This window comes from Oncorhynchus clarkii, chromosome 1 (genome assembly GCF_045791955.1).
Source record: "Oncorhynchus clarkii lewisi isolate Uvic-CL-2024 chromosome 1, UVic_Ocla_1.0, whole genome shotgun sequence".
In the NCBI taxonomy this organism is placed as follows: domain Eukaryota; kingdom Metazoa; phylum Chordata; class Actinopteri; order Salmoniformes; family Salmonidae; genus Oncorhynchus; species Oncorhynchus clarkii.
The window spans coordinates 40,019,727-40,037,280 of record NC_092147.1 but is presented as its reverse complement, the minus strand read 5'-3'; the positions used below and the strand labels follow the sequence as shown (position 1 = coordinate 40,037,280).

The following is a 17,554-nucleotide window of genomic DNA, read 5'->3' as shown; positions in this document are numbered from 1 at the left end:
TAGAAATTCTAGGGACAATTAGGAGGCCTGCGTCTTGTGACCGTAGCGTACATGTAGGTATGGACGGCAGGACCATATCAGAAAGATAGGTAGGAGCAAGCCCATGTAATGCTTTGTAGTTTAGCTTAAAACCTTGACATCAGCCCTTGCCTTAACAGGAAGCTAGTGTAGGGAGGCTAGCAGTAATATGATCAAATTTTTGGGTTCTAGTCAGGATTCTAGCAGCCGTATTTAGCACTAACTGAAGTTTATTATTTAGTGCTTTATCCGGGTAGCCGGAAAGTAAAGCATTGCAGTAGTCTAACCTAGAAGGGGCCACAGTGTCTCCTGAACCCTCCTGTCTCAGCCTCCAGTATTTATGCTGCAGTAGTTTCTGTCGGGGGGCTAGGGTCAGTTTGTTATATCTGGAGTACTTATCCTGTCTTATCCGGTGTCCTGTGTGAATTTAAGTATGCTCTCTCTAATTTTCTCTTTCTCTCTTTCTTTCTCTCTCTCGGAGGATCTGAGCCCTAGGACCATGCCTCAGGACAACCTGACCTGATGACTCCTTGCTGTCCCCAGTCCACCTGGCCATGCTGCTGCTCCAGTTTCAACTGTTCTGCCTGCGGCTATGGAACCCTGACCTGTTCACCGGACGTGCTACCTGTCCCAGACCTGCTGTTTTCAACTTTCTAGAGACAGCAGGAGTGGTAGAGATACTCTTAATGATCGGCTATGAAAAGCCAACTGACATTTACTCCTGAGGTGCTGACTTGCTGCACCCTCGATAACCACTGTGATTATTATTATTTGACCATTTATGAACATTTGAACATCTTGGCCATGTTCTGCTATAATCTCCACCTGGCACTGCCAGAAGAGGACTGGCCACCCCTCATAGCCTGGTTGCTCTCTATGTTTCTTCCTAGGTTTTGGCCTTTCTAGGGAGTTTTTCCTAGCCACCGTGCTTCTACACCTGCATTGCTTGCTGTTTGGGGTTTTAGGCTGGGTTTCTGTACAGCACTTTGAGATATCAGCTGATGTAAGAAGGGCTATATATACAGTGGGGCAAAAAAGTATTTAGTCAGCCACCAATTGTGCAAGCTCTCCCACTTAAAAAGATGAGAGAGGCCTGTAATTTTCATCATAGGTACACTTCAACTATGACAGACAAAATGATTTAAAAAATACAGAAAATCACATTGTAGGATTTTAATGAATTTATTTGCAAATTTATGGTGGAAAATAAGTATTTGGTCACCTACAAACAAGCAAGATTTCTGGCTCTCACAGACCTGTAACTTCTTCTTTAAGAGGCTCCTCTGTCCTACACTCGTTACCTGTATTAATGGCTCCTGTTTGAACTTGTTATCAGTATAAAAGACACCTGTCCACAACCTCAAACAGTCACACTCCAAACTCCACTATGGCCAAGACCAAAGAGCTGTCAAAGGACACCAGAAACAAAATTGTAGACCTGCACCAGGCTGGGAAGACTGAATCTGCAATAGGTAAGCAGCTTGGTTTGAAGAAATCAACTGTGGGAGCAATTATTAGGAAATGGAAGACATACAGGACCACTGATAGTCTCCCTCGATCTGGGGCTCCACGCAAGATCTCACTCCGTGGTGTCAAAATGATCACAAGAACGGTGAGCAAAAATCCCAGAACCACACGGGGGGACCTAGTGAATGACCTGCAGAGAGATGGGACCAAAGTAACAAAGCCTACCATCAGTAACACACTACGCTGCCAGGGACTCAAATCCTGCAATGCCAGACGTGTCCCCCTGCTTAAGTACATGTCCAGGCCCGTCTGAAGTTTGCTAGAGAGCATTTGGATGATCCAGAAGAAGATTGAGAGAATGTCATATGGTCAGATGAAACCAAAATAGAACTTTTTGGTAAAAACTCAACTTGTCGTGTTTGAAGGACAGAGAATACTGAGTTGCATCCAAAGAACACCATACCTACTGTGAAGCATGGGGGTGGAAACATCATGCTTTGGGGCTGTTTCTCTGCAAGGGGACCAGGATGACTGATCCGTGTAAAGGAAAGAATGAATGGGGCCATGTATCGTGAGATTTTGAGTGAAAACCTCCTTCCATCAGCAAGGGCATTGAAGATGAAACATGGCTGGGTCTTTCAGCATGACAATGATCCCAAACACACCGCCCGGGCAACGAAGGAGTGGCTTCGTAAGAAGCATTTCAAGGTCCTGGAGTGGCCTAGCCAGTCTCCAGATCTCAACCCCATAGAAAATCTTTGGAGGGAGTTGAAAGTCTGTGTTGCCCAGCAACAGCCCCAAAACATCACTGCTCTAGAGGAGATCTGCATGGAGGAATGGGCCAAAATACCAGCAACAGTGTGTGAAAACCTTGTGAACACTTACAGAAAACTTTTGACCTCTGTCATTGCCAACAAAGGGTATATAACAAAGTATTGAGATAAACTTTTGTTATTGACCAAATACTTATTTTCCACCATAATTTGCAAATAAATTCATTACAAATCCTACAATGGGATTTTTCTGGATTCTTTTTCTAATTTTGTCTGTCATAGTTGAAGTGTACCTATAATGAAAATTACAGGCCTCTCATCTTTTTAAGTGGGAGAACTTGCACAATTGGTGGCTGACTAAATACTTTTTTGCCCCACTGTATAAATACATTTGATTTGAAGTGTCTGGAGTTGGCTGGACAGGTAGCTCCATCTGCGGAATCAGGGTCTGTTTTTCTCTATCCTAACATAACCTCTCTATCCTAATATAACTTATCTATCCTAATAGTAAAATATTACTCTTGCGAACCTCCTCTGTGTATGTTTAGTTTACCCCCTCAGTTAGTAGACTCCAGCACATTGTCTATGCAGACTGCACATTGGCCTATAGAGATGTACTTTAACACATTGGGATGCACAGACTTACACTATACAGTGCCTTGCGAAAGTATTCGGCCCCCTTGAACTTTGCGACCTTTTGCCACATTTCAGGCTTCAAACATAAAGATATAAAACTGTATTTTTTTGTGAAGAATCAACAACAAGTGGGACACAATCATGAAGTGGAACGACATTTATTGGATATTTCAAACTTTTTTAACAAATCAAAAACTGAAAAATTGGGTGTGCAAAATTATTCAGCCCCTTTACTTTCAGTGCAGCAAACTCTCTCCAGAAGTTCAGTGAGGATCTCTGAATGATCCAATGTTGACCTAAATGACTAATGATGATAAATACAATCCACCTGTGTGTAATCAAGTCTCCGTATAAATGCACCTGCACTGTGATAGTCTCAGAGGTCCGTTAAAAGCGCAGAGAGCATCATGAAGAACAAGGAACACACCAGGCAGGTCCGAGATACTGTTGTGAAGAAGTTTAAAGCCGGATTTGGATACAAAAATATTTCCCAAGCTTTAAACATCCCAAGGAGCACTGTGCAAGCGATAATATTGAAATGGAAGGAGTATCAGACCACTGCAAATCTACCAAGACCTGGCCGTCCCTCTAAACTTTCAGCTCATACAAGGAGAAGACTGATCAGAGATGCAGCCAAGAGGCCCATGATCACTCTGGATGAACTGCAGAGATCTACAGCTGAGGTGGGAGACTCTGTCCATAGGACAACAATCAGTTGTATATTGCACAAATCTGGCCTTTATGGAAGAGTGGCAAGAAGAAAGCCATTTCTTAAAGATATCCATAAAAAGTGTCGTTTAAAGTTTGCCACAAGCCACCTGGGAGACACACCAAACATGTGGAAGAAGGTGCTCTGGTCAGATGAAACCAAAATTGAACTTTTTGGCAACAATGCAAAACGTTATGTTTGGCGTAAAAGCAACACAGCTGAACACACCATCCCCACTGTCAAACATGGTGGTGGCAGCATCATGGTTTGGGCCTGCTTTTCTTCAGCAGGGACAGGGAAGATGGTTAAAATTGATGGGAAGATGGATGGAGCCAAATACAGGACCATTCTGGAAGAAAACCTGATGCAGTCTGCAAAAGACCTGAGACTGGGATGGAGATTTGTCTTCCAACAAGACAATGATCCAAAACATAAAGCAAAATCTACAATGGAATGGTTCAAAAATAAACATATCCAGGTGTTAGAATGGCCAAGTCAAAGTCCAGACCTGAATCCAATCGAGAATCTGTGGAAAGAACTGAAAACTGCTGTTCACAAATGCTCTCCATCCAACCTCACTGAGCTCGAGCTGTTTTGCAAGGAGGAATGGGAAAAAAATTCAGTCTCTCGATGTGCAAAACTGATAGAGACATACCCCAAGTGACTTACAGCTGTAATCGCAGCAATAGGTGGCGCTACAAAGTATTAACTTAAGGGGGCTGAATAATTTTGCACGCCCAATTTTTCAGTTTTTGATTCCTTAAAAAAGTTTGAAATATCCAATAAATGTCGTTCCACTTCATGATTATGTCCCACTTGTTGTTGATACTTCACAAAAAAATACAGTTTTATATCTTTATGTTTGAAGCCTGAAATGTGGCAAAAGGTCGCAAAGTTCAAGGGGGCCGAATACTTTCGCAAGGCACTGTATATACACCCCTTCAAATGAGTGGATTTGGCTATTTCAGCCACACCTGTTGCTGACAGGTGTATACAATCGAGCACACCGCCATGCAATCTCCATAGACAAACATTAGCAGTATAATGGATTTACTGAAGAGTTCAGTGACATTCAACGTGGCACCCATCATAGGATGCCACCTTTCCAACAAGTCAGTTCGTCAAATTTCTGCCCTGTCAACTTTAAGTGCTGTTATTGTGAAGTGGAAACAACTAGGAGCAACAACGGCTCAGCCGCGAAGTGGTAGGCCACACAAGCTCACAGAATGGGACCTGCGAGTGCTGAAGCGCTCAGTGCGTAACAATCTTCTGTCAGTTGCAACACTCATTACCAAGTTCCGACCTGCCTCTGGAAGCAACGTCAGCACAATAACTGTTGGTCAGGAGCTTCATGAAATGGGTTTCCATGGCCAAGCAGCCACACACAAGCCTAAGATCACCATGTGCAATGCCAAGCGTCGGTTGGAAGGGTGTAAAACTAGCCGCCATTGGACTCTGGAGCAGTGGAAACACGTTCTCTGTAGTGATGAATCAAACTTCACAATCTGGGTTTGGCAGATGCCAGGAGAACGCTACCTGCCCAAAAGCATAGTGCCAACTGTAAAGTTTGGTGGAGAAGGAATAATGGTTTGGGCTGTTTTTCATGGTTCGGGCAGGACCAATTAGTTCCAGTGAAGGGAAATCTTAATGCTACAGCATATAAATACATGCCCGACCTCCCTAATACCCTTGCGGCTGAATGGAAGCAAGTCCCCACAGCAATGTTCCAACATCTAGTGGAAAGCCTTCCCAGAAGAGTGGAGTAGCAAAGGTGGGACCAGCTCCATATTAATGCGCATGATTTTGGAATGAGATGTTCGACTAGCAGGTGTCCACATACTTTTGGTCATGTAGTGTACCAGAGTACGTTGGGCAGTGCAAACTTCCTTTTACACATTTCAATCAATCAATTAGTCAAATGTATTTATAAAGCCCTTTTTACGTCAGCCGATGTCACAAAGTCCAAAACAGAAACCCACCCTAAAACCCCAAACAGCAAGCAATGCAGATGTAGAGCACGGTGCCTAGGAAAAACTCCCTAGAAAGGCAGGAACCTAGGAAGAAACCTAGAGAGGAACAAGGCTCTGAGGGGTGGCCAGTCCTCTTCTAACGGTGCATGGTGGAGATTATAACAGTACATGGCCAAGATGCTCAAACGTTCATAGATGACCAGCAGGGTCAAATAATAAAAATCACACTGGTTGTAGAGGGTGCAACAGGTCAGCACCTCAGGAGTAAATGTAAATGTCAGGAGTAAATGTCAGGGTTAGAGACAGCAGGTGCGGTGGAAAGAGAGTTCTAAACAGCAAGTCTGGGACAGGTAGCACGTTTGGTGAACAGGTCAGGGTTCCATAGCGGCAGGCAAAACAGTTGAAGCTGGAGCAGCAGCACGACCAGGTGGACTGGGGACAGCAAGGAGTCATCAGGTCAGGTAGTCCTGAGGCATGGTCCCAGGGCTCAGGTCCTCCGGGAGGGGAGGGAGAGGGTGAGAGAAAGAATTAGAGGGAGCATACTTAAATTTGACTGTACAGACTTCCTCCAGCACAGTGGCCTATAGTGTGCTGCTCCACAGTGTAGATAAGCAGAGCCTGCATGCTCTGGGTCTATCTGCGCAGCACGACTCACTCACTCTGTAATTCAATTAAGATGACTGTCAGCATTTAATGCTAATGTTTTAAAGGGGCTGGTTGTGTGACAGTGCTGTACAGGCTCACTGCTGGTGCCCATGGGATGAATGGGTTTTAAAGCTCCCAGGTAGAAGTTGCCTGTATTCACAGATCTTGGTTATTTTACCATCCTCTAATCCCAACCTTAATCTTTAGCGGTGAAACCCCAAATTGACTTTAGATCATGACTTTTAATCCGCTCCTCCTCCCCAGTCAAAACGATGGTCTCTATACGCAGTGCTAAATCTCTACGTACTTTGTACTTATCTAAGAACTGATCCCAGGCCGCTGGTAGTTGAGACAGACTCTACACCTGCCTCCCCATGCCCTGATCCCAGGCCTGCGCTAGTGGATACAGACTTTACACCAGCCTCCCCATGCCATGATCCCAGGCCTGCGCTAGTGGATACAGACTCTACACCAGCCTCCCCATGCCCTGATCCTAGGCCTGCGCTAGTGGATACAGACTCTACACCAGCCTCCCCATGCCCTGATCACAGGCCTGTGCTAGTGGATACAGACTCTACATCAGCCTCCCCATGCCCTCACCTGCGTCTTTATTCTCTCCCTCCTTTATTAATACCTTCATTATTTTCCTCCCGCTTTGTTGTTGCTGTTTTGTTTTCCTCATCCTCCCCCCACCCTCATCCCTCCTTCCCCGCCTCGCTCTGTATTCCCGCCTTGACTGGCTTTGTCAGGGGGAGAGATACGCAGCAGCCGCACCAAAATCCCAAGGCCGGGGAAGCGGAGGGATTTTTTCCACGCTATGACAAAAGAATGGCCGCCTTGACTGGAGCGATTGAGCTAATCCTGCAGGCCCCAGGTCTGATAATGTAATTATGGCTGTCTTAAGGCCTTTAATTTCCCCCCATCCCGACCTGCTCTGGCTGAGGAGTGGGGGCGAGGTGGGGGTGGAGGGGGGTACAGGGCCTCCTTTCAATAGGGGGCTTATGCACTTAGAACGCCCAGCAATCTCCTCTCTCTCCAATTATGATTCCCTGACATTCAACTAATTGGCCCGGCTGTGCAACGGAAGCTTAATTTCTTTATTATTAATTTTGCCGGTGCTGCTTGTTTGTTTTGATGTATGCAAATGTGTCGGGAGGGTTGGTGGGGGGTTGAGCGAAAGAGAAAGAGAAGAGAGAGGTTCCCCAGTGAAAGCCTTACTGGGTAGAGGAAAGGAGAGAAGAGAGACCTGGGAGAGAGGCCAGGTCAGGCTTATCTCAGGGTTGGCACACCTGGTTATTAAATCTGTCTCTTTGGTCGTTTTCTCTGAGCTGATAACGGAGAGGAACAGAACAACTGGCAGCAGAAGCCAAGAGAACTGGGAGAACAGAGGGTTTGATATGACTATCTCTTGGAGTATTGTTGTTTCACATCTAGTTCGTTGCATCAGATACTCGGTCTGTAACTTCCAGTATTGAGTTTTGATGTTTCCAATGTGTCAGTTTTGCCTTTTAGATCATAATTAATCGGATTGTTATGGACAGGGAGGACCTGATCCTAGATCAGCACTCTTTCTCGGAGACACTTAATAAATATGGGCCCATAGGTTCTGACTGTACTAAGAGCTCAGACACAACAATAGCGTTTGCTGGCCGAGAGTATATAGTAACTTTGAGTGTAATTTGCGAACCAAGCATGCACCGATTTTACATGTAGAATCACATGAAAAATGTTGCCAGTCAGACATCGACAGTGGGTGGTCCCTGAAACATCGTGCTGAATGATCGGCAGACAAACGCTTGATCTACATTTGGTGCAAGCCTTAACACTCTCTCTCCCCCTCTGTTCATTTCAGAGCTGAAGAAGATATCAGACCAGATCATCCCCAAGCAGCCCAGTTCGACATAGTCAAATGCATGCGGAGGGACCAGATCACCAACGGCATGGTCAACGCCATCTCCGCCGTGAGTGCTGCCCCTGTATCAAGATCTGGTCCCTTATACCAGACAGAGGATGTGGTATCCAAATGGTTTGACATATGGCAAAAGAGGACTTGACCTGTCCCTCTCTCTGTGCCCCCATGGGAACTGGTCCCTGAAGAGGTTTAAGATGGACCATCAGGGTGTGACACAGGTGTTGTCCAGTCTCTCCTTCATCTCGGCTCTGGGCATGATGATCAGGACCTCCTCCCAGTTTAGAGAAGATCAGGAAGGTCACCCACTCCCTGCAGCCCTCCCAGTGGGGCACACACACACACACACACACACACACACAGCCCCAAAACCCCATTACATCCATGCTCACACACACTTATAAAATCACTCCTACTGTTTAAAACTAATACAGTGACTTGCGAAAGTATTCACCCCCTTGGCATTTTTCCTATTTTGTTGATTTACAACCTAGGATTAAAATAGATTTTTGGGGGGTTTGTATGAATTGATTTACACAACATGCCTACCACTTTGAAGATGCAAAATATTTTTCATTCTTCAAAGCAAAACTGCTCCAGTTCCTTCAAGTTGGATGGGTTCTGCTGGTGTACAGCAATCTTTAAGTCATACCACAGATTCTCAATTGGATTAAGGTCTGAGCTTTGACTAGGCCATTCCAAGACATTTAAATGTTTCCCCTTAAACCACTTGAGTGTTGCTTTAGCAGTATGCTTAGGGTCATTGTCCTGCTGGAAGGTGAACCTCCATCCCAGTCTCAAATCACTGAAAGACTGAAACAGGTTTCCCTCGAATTTCCCTGTATTTAGCGCCATCCATCATTCCTTCAATTCTGACCAGTTTCCCAGTCCCTGCCAATGAAAAACATCCCCACAGCATGATGCTGCCACCACCATGCTTCACTGTAGGGATGGTGTTCTCGGGGGTATGAGAGATGTTGGGTTTGCGCCAGACATAGCATTCTCCAAAAAGCTCAATTTTAGTCTAATCTGACCAGAGTACCTTCTTCCATATATTTGGGGAGTCTCCCACATTCCTTTTGGCGAACACCAAACGTGTTTGCATATTTTTTTCTTTTCTGGCTTTTTTTCTGGCCACTCTTCCATAAAGCCCAGCTCGGTGGAGTGGACAGCTTAAAGTGGTCCTATGGACAGATACTCCAGTCTCTGCTGTGGAGTGTTGCAGCTCCTTCAGGGTTATCTTTGGTCTCTTTGTTGCCTCTCTGATTAATGCCCTCCTTGCCTGGTCTGTGAGTTTTGATGGTCAGCCCTCTCTTGGTAGGTTTGTTGTGGTGCCAAATTCTTTCCATTTTTTAATAATGAATTTAATGGTGCTCAGTGGGATGTTCAAAGTTTCTGGTATTTTTTTATAACCCAACCCTGATCTGTACTTCTCCACAACTTTGTCCCTGACATGTTTGGAGAGCTCCTTGGTCTTCATGGTGTTGCTTGCTTGGTGGTGCCCCTTGTTTAGTGGTGTTGCAGACTCTGGGGCCTTTCAGAACAGGTGTATACAGTTGAAGTCGGAAGCTTTACATACACCTTAGCCAAATACATTTAAACTCAGTTTTTCACAATTACTGACATTTAATCCTAGTAAAAATTCAATGACTTAGGTCAGTTAGAATCAAATCAAATCAAAGTTTATGCAACAGGTGTAGACCTTAGAGTGAAATGCTTACTTACAGGCTCTAACCAATAGTGCGAAAAAAAGGTACGTGTGTGTGTGTCACCACTGTATTTTAAGAATGTGAAACGTCAGAATAATAGGAGAGAATGATTTATTTCAGCTATTATTTCTTTCATCACATTCCCAGCGGGTCAGAAGTTTACATACTAATTGAGTGTATTTGGTAACATGGCCTTTAAATTGTTTAACTTCGGTCAAATGTTTCGTGTGGCTTCCCACAATAAGTCAGGTGGATTTTGGCCCATTCCTCCTGACAGAGCTGGTGTAATTGAGTCAGGTTTGTAGGCCTTCTTGCTCGCACATGGTTTTTCAGTTCTGCTCACAAATTCTCTATAGGATGGCCACTCCAATACCTTGACTTAAGCCATTTTGCCACAACTTTGGAAGTATGCTTGGGGTCATTGTCTATTTGGAAGACCCATTTACAACCGAACTTTAACTTCCTGACTGATGTCTTGAGATGTTGCTTCAATATATCCACATAATTTTCCAACCTCATGATGCCATCTATTTTGTGAAGTGCACCAGTCCCTCCTGCAGCAAAGCACCCCCACAACACGGTGCTGCCACCCCCGTGCTTCACGGTTGGGATGGTGTTCTTCCGCTTGCAAGCCTCCCCCTTTTTCCTCCAAACATAATGACGGTCATAATGGCCAAACAGTAATATTTTTGTTTCATTAGACCAGAGGATATTTCTCCAAAAAGTACAATCTTTGTCCCCATGTGCAGTTGCAAACCGTAGTCTGGCTTTTTTTATGGTGGTTTTGGATGTTAATGCAAGTGTAGCGAAATGCTTGTGCTTCTAGTTCCGACAATGCAGTAATAACCAACAAGTAATCTAACTAACAATTCCAAAACTACTGTCTTCTACACAGTGTAAGGGGATAAAGAATATGTACATAAGGATATATGAATGAGTGATGGTACAGAGCAGCATAGGCAAGATACAGTAGATGGTATCGAGTACAGTATATACATATGAGATGAATAATGTAGGGTAAGTAACATTATATAAGGTAGCATTGTTTAAAGTGGCTAGTGATATATTTACATCATTTCCCATCAATTCCCATTATTAAAGTGACTGGAGTTGAGTCAGTGTGTTGGCAGCAGCCACTCAATGTTAGTGGTGGCTGTTTAACAGTCTGATGGCCTTGAGATAGAAGCTGTTTTTCAGTCTCTCGGTCCCAGCTTTGATGCACCTGTACTGACCTCGCCTTCTGGATGATAGCGGGGTGAACAGGCAGTGGCTCGGGTGGTTGATGTCCTTGATGATCTTTATGGCCTTCCTGTGACATCGGGTGGTGTAGGTGTCCTGGAGGGCAGGTAGTTTGCCCCCGGTGATGCGTTGTGCAGACCTCACTACCCTCTGGAGAGCCTTACGGTTGTGGGCGGAGCAGTTGCCGTACCAGGCGGTGATACAGCCCGACAGGATGCTCTCGATTGTGCATCTGTAGAAGTTTGTGAGTGCTTTTGGTGACAAGGCAAATTTCTTCAGCCTCCTGAGGTTGAAGAGGCGCTGCTGCGCCTTCTTCACAATGCTGTCTGTGTGAGTGGACCAATTCAGTTTGTCTGTGATGTGTATGCCGAGGAACTTAAAACTTGCTACCCTCTCCACTACTGTTCCATCGATGTGGATAGGGGGGTGTTCCCTCTGCTGTTTCCTGAAGTCCACAATCATCTCCTTAGTTTTGTTGACGTTGAGTGTGAGGTTATTTTCCTGACACCACACTCCGAGGGCCCTCACCTCCTCCCTGTAGGCCGTCTCGTTGTTGTTGGTAATCAAGCCTACCACTGTTGTGTCGTCCGCAAACTTGATGATTGAGTTGGAGGCGTGCGTGGCCACGCAGTCGTGGGTGAACAGGGAGTACAGGAGAGGGCTCAGAACGCACCCTTGTGGGGCCCCAGTGTTGAGAATCAGCGGGGAGGAGATGTTGTTGCCTACCCTCACCACCTGGGGGCGGCCCGTCAGGAAGTCCAGTACCCAGTTGCACAGGGCGGGGTCGAGACCCAGGGTCTCGAGCTTGATGACGAGCTTGGAGGGTACTATGGTGTTGAATGCCGAGCTGTAGTCAATGAACAGCATTCTCACATAGGTATTCCTCTTGTCCAGATGGGTTAGGGCAGTGTGCAGTGTGGTTGAGATTGCATCGTCTGTGGACCTATTTGGGCGGTAAGCAAATTGGAGTGGGTCTAGGGTGTCGGGTAGCGTGGAGGTGATCTGGTCCTTGACTAGTCTCTCAAAGCACTTCATGATGACGGAAGTGAGTGCTACGGGGCGGTAGTCGTTTAGCTCAGTTACCTTAGCTTTCTTGGGAACAGGAACAATGGTGGCCCTCTTGAAGCATGTGGGAACAGCAGACTGGTATAGGGATTGATTGAATATGTCCGTAAACACACCGGCCAGCTGGTCTGCGCATGCTCTGAGGGCGCGGCTGGGGATGCCGTCTGGGCCTGCAGCCTTGCGAGGGTTAACACGTTTAAATGTCTTACTCACCTCGGCTGCAGTGAAGGAGAGACCGCATGTTTTCGTTGCAGGCCGTGTCAGTGGCACTGTATTGTCCTCAAAGCGGGCAGAAAAGTTATTTAGTCTGCCTGGGAGCAGGACATCCTGGTCCGTGACTGGGCTGGATTTCTTCCTGTAGTCCGTGATTGACTGTAGACCCTGCCACATGCCTCTTGTGTCTGAGCCGTTGAATTGAGATTCTACTTTGTCTCTGTACTGACGCTTAGCTTGTTTGATAGCCTTGCGGAGGGAATAGCTGCACTGTTTGTATTCGGTCATGTTACCAGACACCTTGCCCTGATTAAAAGCAGTGGTTCGCGCTTTCAGTTTCACGCGAATGCTGCCATCAATCCACGGTTTCTGGTTAGGGAATGTTTTAATCGTTGCTATGGGAACGACATATTCAACGCACGTTCTAATGAACTCGCACACCGAATCAGCGTATTTGTCAATGTTGTTGTCTGACGCAATACGAAACATGTCCCAGTCCACGTGATGGAAGCAGTCTTGGAGTGTGGAGTCAGCTTGGTCGGACCAGCGTGGGAGCCTCTTGTTTTAGTTTCTGTCTGTAGGCAGGGATCAACAAAATGGAGTCGTGGTCAGCTTTTCCGAAAGGGGGGCGGGGCAGGGCCTTATATGCGTCGCGGAAGTTAGAGTAACAATGATCCAAGGTCTTTCCACCCCTGGTTGGCAATCGATATGCTGATAAAATTTAGAGAGTCTTGTTTTCAGATTAGCCTTGTTAAAATCCCCAGCTACAATGAATGCAGCCTCCGGATAAATGGTTTCCAGTTTGCAAAGAGTCAAATAAAGTTCATTCAGAGCCATCGATGTGTCTGCTTGGGGGGGGATATATATGGCTGTGATTATAATCGAAGAGAATTCTCTTGGTAGATACTGCGGTCTACATTTGATTGTGAGGAATTCTAAATCAGGTGAACAGAACGATTTGAGTTCCTGTATGTTTCTTTCATCACACCATGTCACGTTAGCCATAAGGCATACGCCCCCGCCCCTCTTCTTACCAGAAAGATGTTTGTTTCTGTCTGCACGATGCGTGGAGAAACCCGTTGGCTGCACCGCCTCGGATAGCGTCTCTCCAGTGAGCCACGTTTCCGTGAAGCAAAGAACGTTACAGTCTCTGATGTCCCTCTGGAATGCTACCCTTGCTCGGATTTCATCAACCTTGTTGTCAAGAGACTGGACATTGGCAAGAAGAATGCTAGGGAGTGGTGCACGGTGTGCCCGTCTCCGGAGTCTGACCAGAAGACCGCCTCGTTTCCCTCTTTTTCGGAGTCGTTTTTTTGGGTCGCTGCATGGGATCCACTCCGTTGTCCTGTTTGTAAGGCAGAACACAGGATCCGCGTCGCGAAAAACATATTTTTGGTCGTACTGATGGTGAGTTGACGCTGATCTTATATTCGGTAGTTCTTCTCGACTGTATGTAATGAAACCTAAGATGACCTGGGGTACTAATGTAAGAAATAACACGTAAAAAAACAAAAAACTGCATAGTTTCCTAGGAACGCGAAGCGGCCATCTCTGTTGTTCTGGGATTGATTTGCACTTTTCGCACCAAAGTACGTTCATCTCTAGGAGACAGAACGCGTCTCCTTCCTGAGTGGTATGATGGCTGCATGGTCCCATGGTGTTTATACTTGCATACTATTGTTTGTACAGATGAACGTGGTACCTTCAGGCATTTGGAAATTGCTCCCAAGGATGAACCAGACTTGAGGAGGTCTACAATTTTTCGGGCTGATTTCTTTTGATTTTCCCATGATGTCAAGTAAAGAGGCACTGAGTTTGAAGGCTTTGAAATACATCCACAGGTACACCTCTAATTGACTGAAATTATGTCAGTTATCCTATCAGAAGCTTCTAAAGCCATGACATCATTTTCTGGAATTTTCCAAGTTGTTTAAAGGCACACTCAACTTAGTGTATATAAACTTCTGACCCACTGGAATTGTGATACAATGAATTATAAGTGAAATAATCTGTCTAAACAATTGTTGGAAACATGACTTGTGTCATGCACAAAGTAGACTTCCTAACCGACTTGCCAAAACTATAGTTTGTTAACAAGAAATTTGTGGAGTGGTTGAAAAACGAGTTCTAATGACTCCAACCTAAGGCTACTCTGGGGCGGCAGGCTACCCTGGGGCGGCAGGGTAGCCTAGTGGTTAGAGCGTTAGACTAGTAACCGAAAGGTAACCGAAAGGTTGCAAGTTTGAAACCCAGAGCTGACAAGGTACAAATCTGTCGTTCTGCCCCTGAACAGGCAGTTAACCCACTGTTCCTAGGCCGTCATTGAAAATAAGAATTTGTTCTTAACTGACTTGCCTAGTAAAATAAAGGTAAAATTAAAAACTTCCGACTTCAACTGTATATACTGAGATCATGTGACAGATCATGCGACACTTTGATTGCACACAGGTGGACTTTATATAACAAATGATGTGACTTCTGAAAGTAATTGGTTGCACCAGATCTTATTTAGGGGATTCATAGCAAAGGGGTGAATACATATGCATGCACCACTTTTCTGTTTTTTATATTTTCTATATTTTTTAAATGAGTTATTTTTCTCATTTCACTTCACCAATTTGGACTATTTTCTTTATGTCCATCGGGGATGAATACTTTTGCAAGGCACTGTATGTGTGAATATTGAACTGCTGCTCAAACAAGTGCTTTTTGTTTTTTGTCCTGGACAACCCTAACCCTAATTCCAGTTCTAGATGGTGTTGCCTTGGCCTGTGTATATAAGCTTCTGATCAGTGGTTTTGTCCTGTCGTGTCCTAGACCTGTGGTCTGGTGAAGAACCTGGCCCTGATGACCCACATCACCACAGACATGGAGGACGGCCCCATCGTCAAGCTGGCCTTCAACCTGGGAGTGGTGACCACACACAGGCACACAGGTACACACCCACACATGCACGCCCAGACATCCAGAGGCATACGCATAAGCACTTGATACACATAACCAGCAGTAGGCTCTCAAGCTAGGATTGTTGCTGGTGGCTCTTCCCTTGTGTTTGATTACTTACAAACTGCTTCTCTTCTTAAAAGCCTTCCTCTGCTTTTCAATACAATGCCACAAACATGAAGGGAAAGAACATGGAATGTCCAGTTTACAGAAACAATATGTTGTGCTTCATACAGTGTGTCTGATAAGCTATTAATTTAGTGCTACTAATGTGCCATGAAAAAGTCTGGACTGGGTTCATTAATTAGTCTATATTTTTCAAGCCACTGATAACTGTCAAATTATGTTGACTGTCTGCCACCAGGCTTAATTAATTAGTAACAGCAGGTGTCAAAGCGCCACAGAGAGCGTGCAAATCCTCCCACACACACAGAGCCATTTCACTGTGGCTCCTCCATTTCCTCAAGTTCAATATGCACAGAACCCCTGCTGGAGTCTGTGGCTCTGCAAACTGTGTGATAGATACAGTAGCCAGTTGGACGTTATGTTCTATGCATTATTTCTGTGCACGTTGATCAAACAACCCCTAATGTAGTCACGACAGTAAGAATGAATTGAGAGTAAGGAACTCTGCCTTATAGTCGGCCTCTCTGGCAGGTAACATCCTGGGTGTGATCTGGGACCACCAAAGGCTGGTGTACACCTTCAGACTGATGCGCAGGGCCGGCCTCATCAACGAGTTTGTGTCCATCTCCATCTTCCTGACCGACTGCTGTGTCTACATCTCCTTATGACTCAGCCCGGGTTCTGCACCAAAACGGTTTGAACACATTGTTTTATACTAGTTCACTCCTTCATCTCACGCTAACACCCACCTTTTTTTAAATGGTGCTATTTCTCCTGGCAGACCGTACATCATTGTGAAGGTAGAGCAGCCAATGGTCAAGAACAAGCACATCAAGGAGTTGACCCAGGTGGGCTCCAGATCATCAGCTCATACAGCTAACGTTATTCAACACAAAGAAACTAGCGTCATCTACCGCCAATGAATTTAGCTCTGATATGAGCTATGAACTCAGCCAAGTGTACTTTTTTAAAGGGGGTAAAATGTTAACATTAGTGGTGGAAGTTGTGGATTTTTTTAAATGTTTATGTGTTGATGATCTTTTATTTCATTGCTGTCAGAACCTTTGAGGAGTCTGGTGGAATACCTGGATGTGAACGAGGAGAACGACTGTCAGATCGCCCTCTATGAGCACATGATTAATATGTGAGTAAGCCATGGCTCACTACCATGTCTACCATGGCTCACTACCATGGCTCACTACCATGGCTCTCTACCATGGCTCTCTACCATGGCTCTCTACCATGGCTCTCTACCATGGCTCACTACCATGTCTACCATGGCTCTCTACCATGGCTCTCTACCATGGCTCTCTACCATGGCTCTCTACCATGGCTCTCTACCATGGCTCTCTACCATGGCTCACTACCATGGCTCTCTACCATGGCTCACTACCATGTCTACCATGGCTCTCTACCATGGCTCACTACCATGTCTACCATGGCTCTCTACCATGGCTCTCTACCATGGCTCTCTACCATGGCTCTCTACCATGGCTCTCTACCATGGCTCTCTACCATGGCTCTCTACCATGGCTCACTACCATGTCTACCATGGCTCTCTACCATGGCTCACTACCATGTCTACCATGGCTCTCTGCCATGACTCTCTGCCATGACTCTCTGCCATGACTCTCTGCCATGGCTCTCTACTGGCTGAAACGTTGGGCCTCTTTTGTCTTGCTGCGTAGTTTTTTTCTGTACTCAATATTCTCTGCTGATGGATATGATTCTTATCAGTCCTAATGCTCTTGTTTACAAGCATTTCGCTACACTCGCATTAACATCTGCTAACCGTGTGTATGTGACCAATAAAACTTGAATTGATTTTGTACTACTAGGAGTCTGTGCTGGCCTGATCCCCTACCTCCATCACAACCAGTCCCTCAGGAATAGCACCTGTGTGCTATGGGCAAGCAGGCCATGGGTGATACACCTCTCTAGTCCTGTGCTACTGTCTGTAAAGGGTGTCTGTTTTAAGCTGCACCTTTGAAGATGAGGCAACAGTACTCATCAAACATCCTCCACAGGAGCACTGTGTACCGCTGTGAACACACACACACATTTCTTGTCAGACTGCATTTTGTGTGTGTGTGTGTGATGGAGTGTTTGTGTGTGTGTCAGTGTGTGTACGC

General features: G+C 45.5%; 1 pseudogene; it reads left to right on the top strand.

Moving 5' to 3' along the window:
* LOC139391234 (DNA-directed RNA polymerase III subunit RPC2-like) overlaps window positions 1-17,554 on the top strand; it is a 43,473-nt pseudogene that overhangs the window by 10,965 nt on the left and 14,954 nt on the right.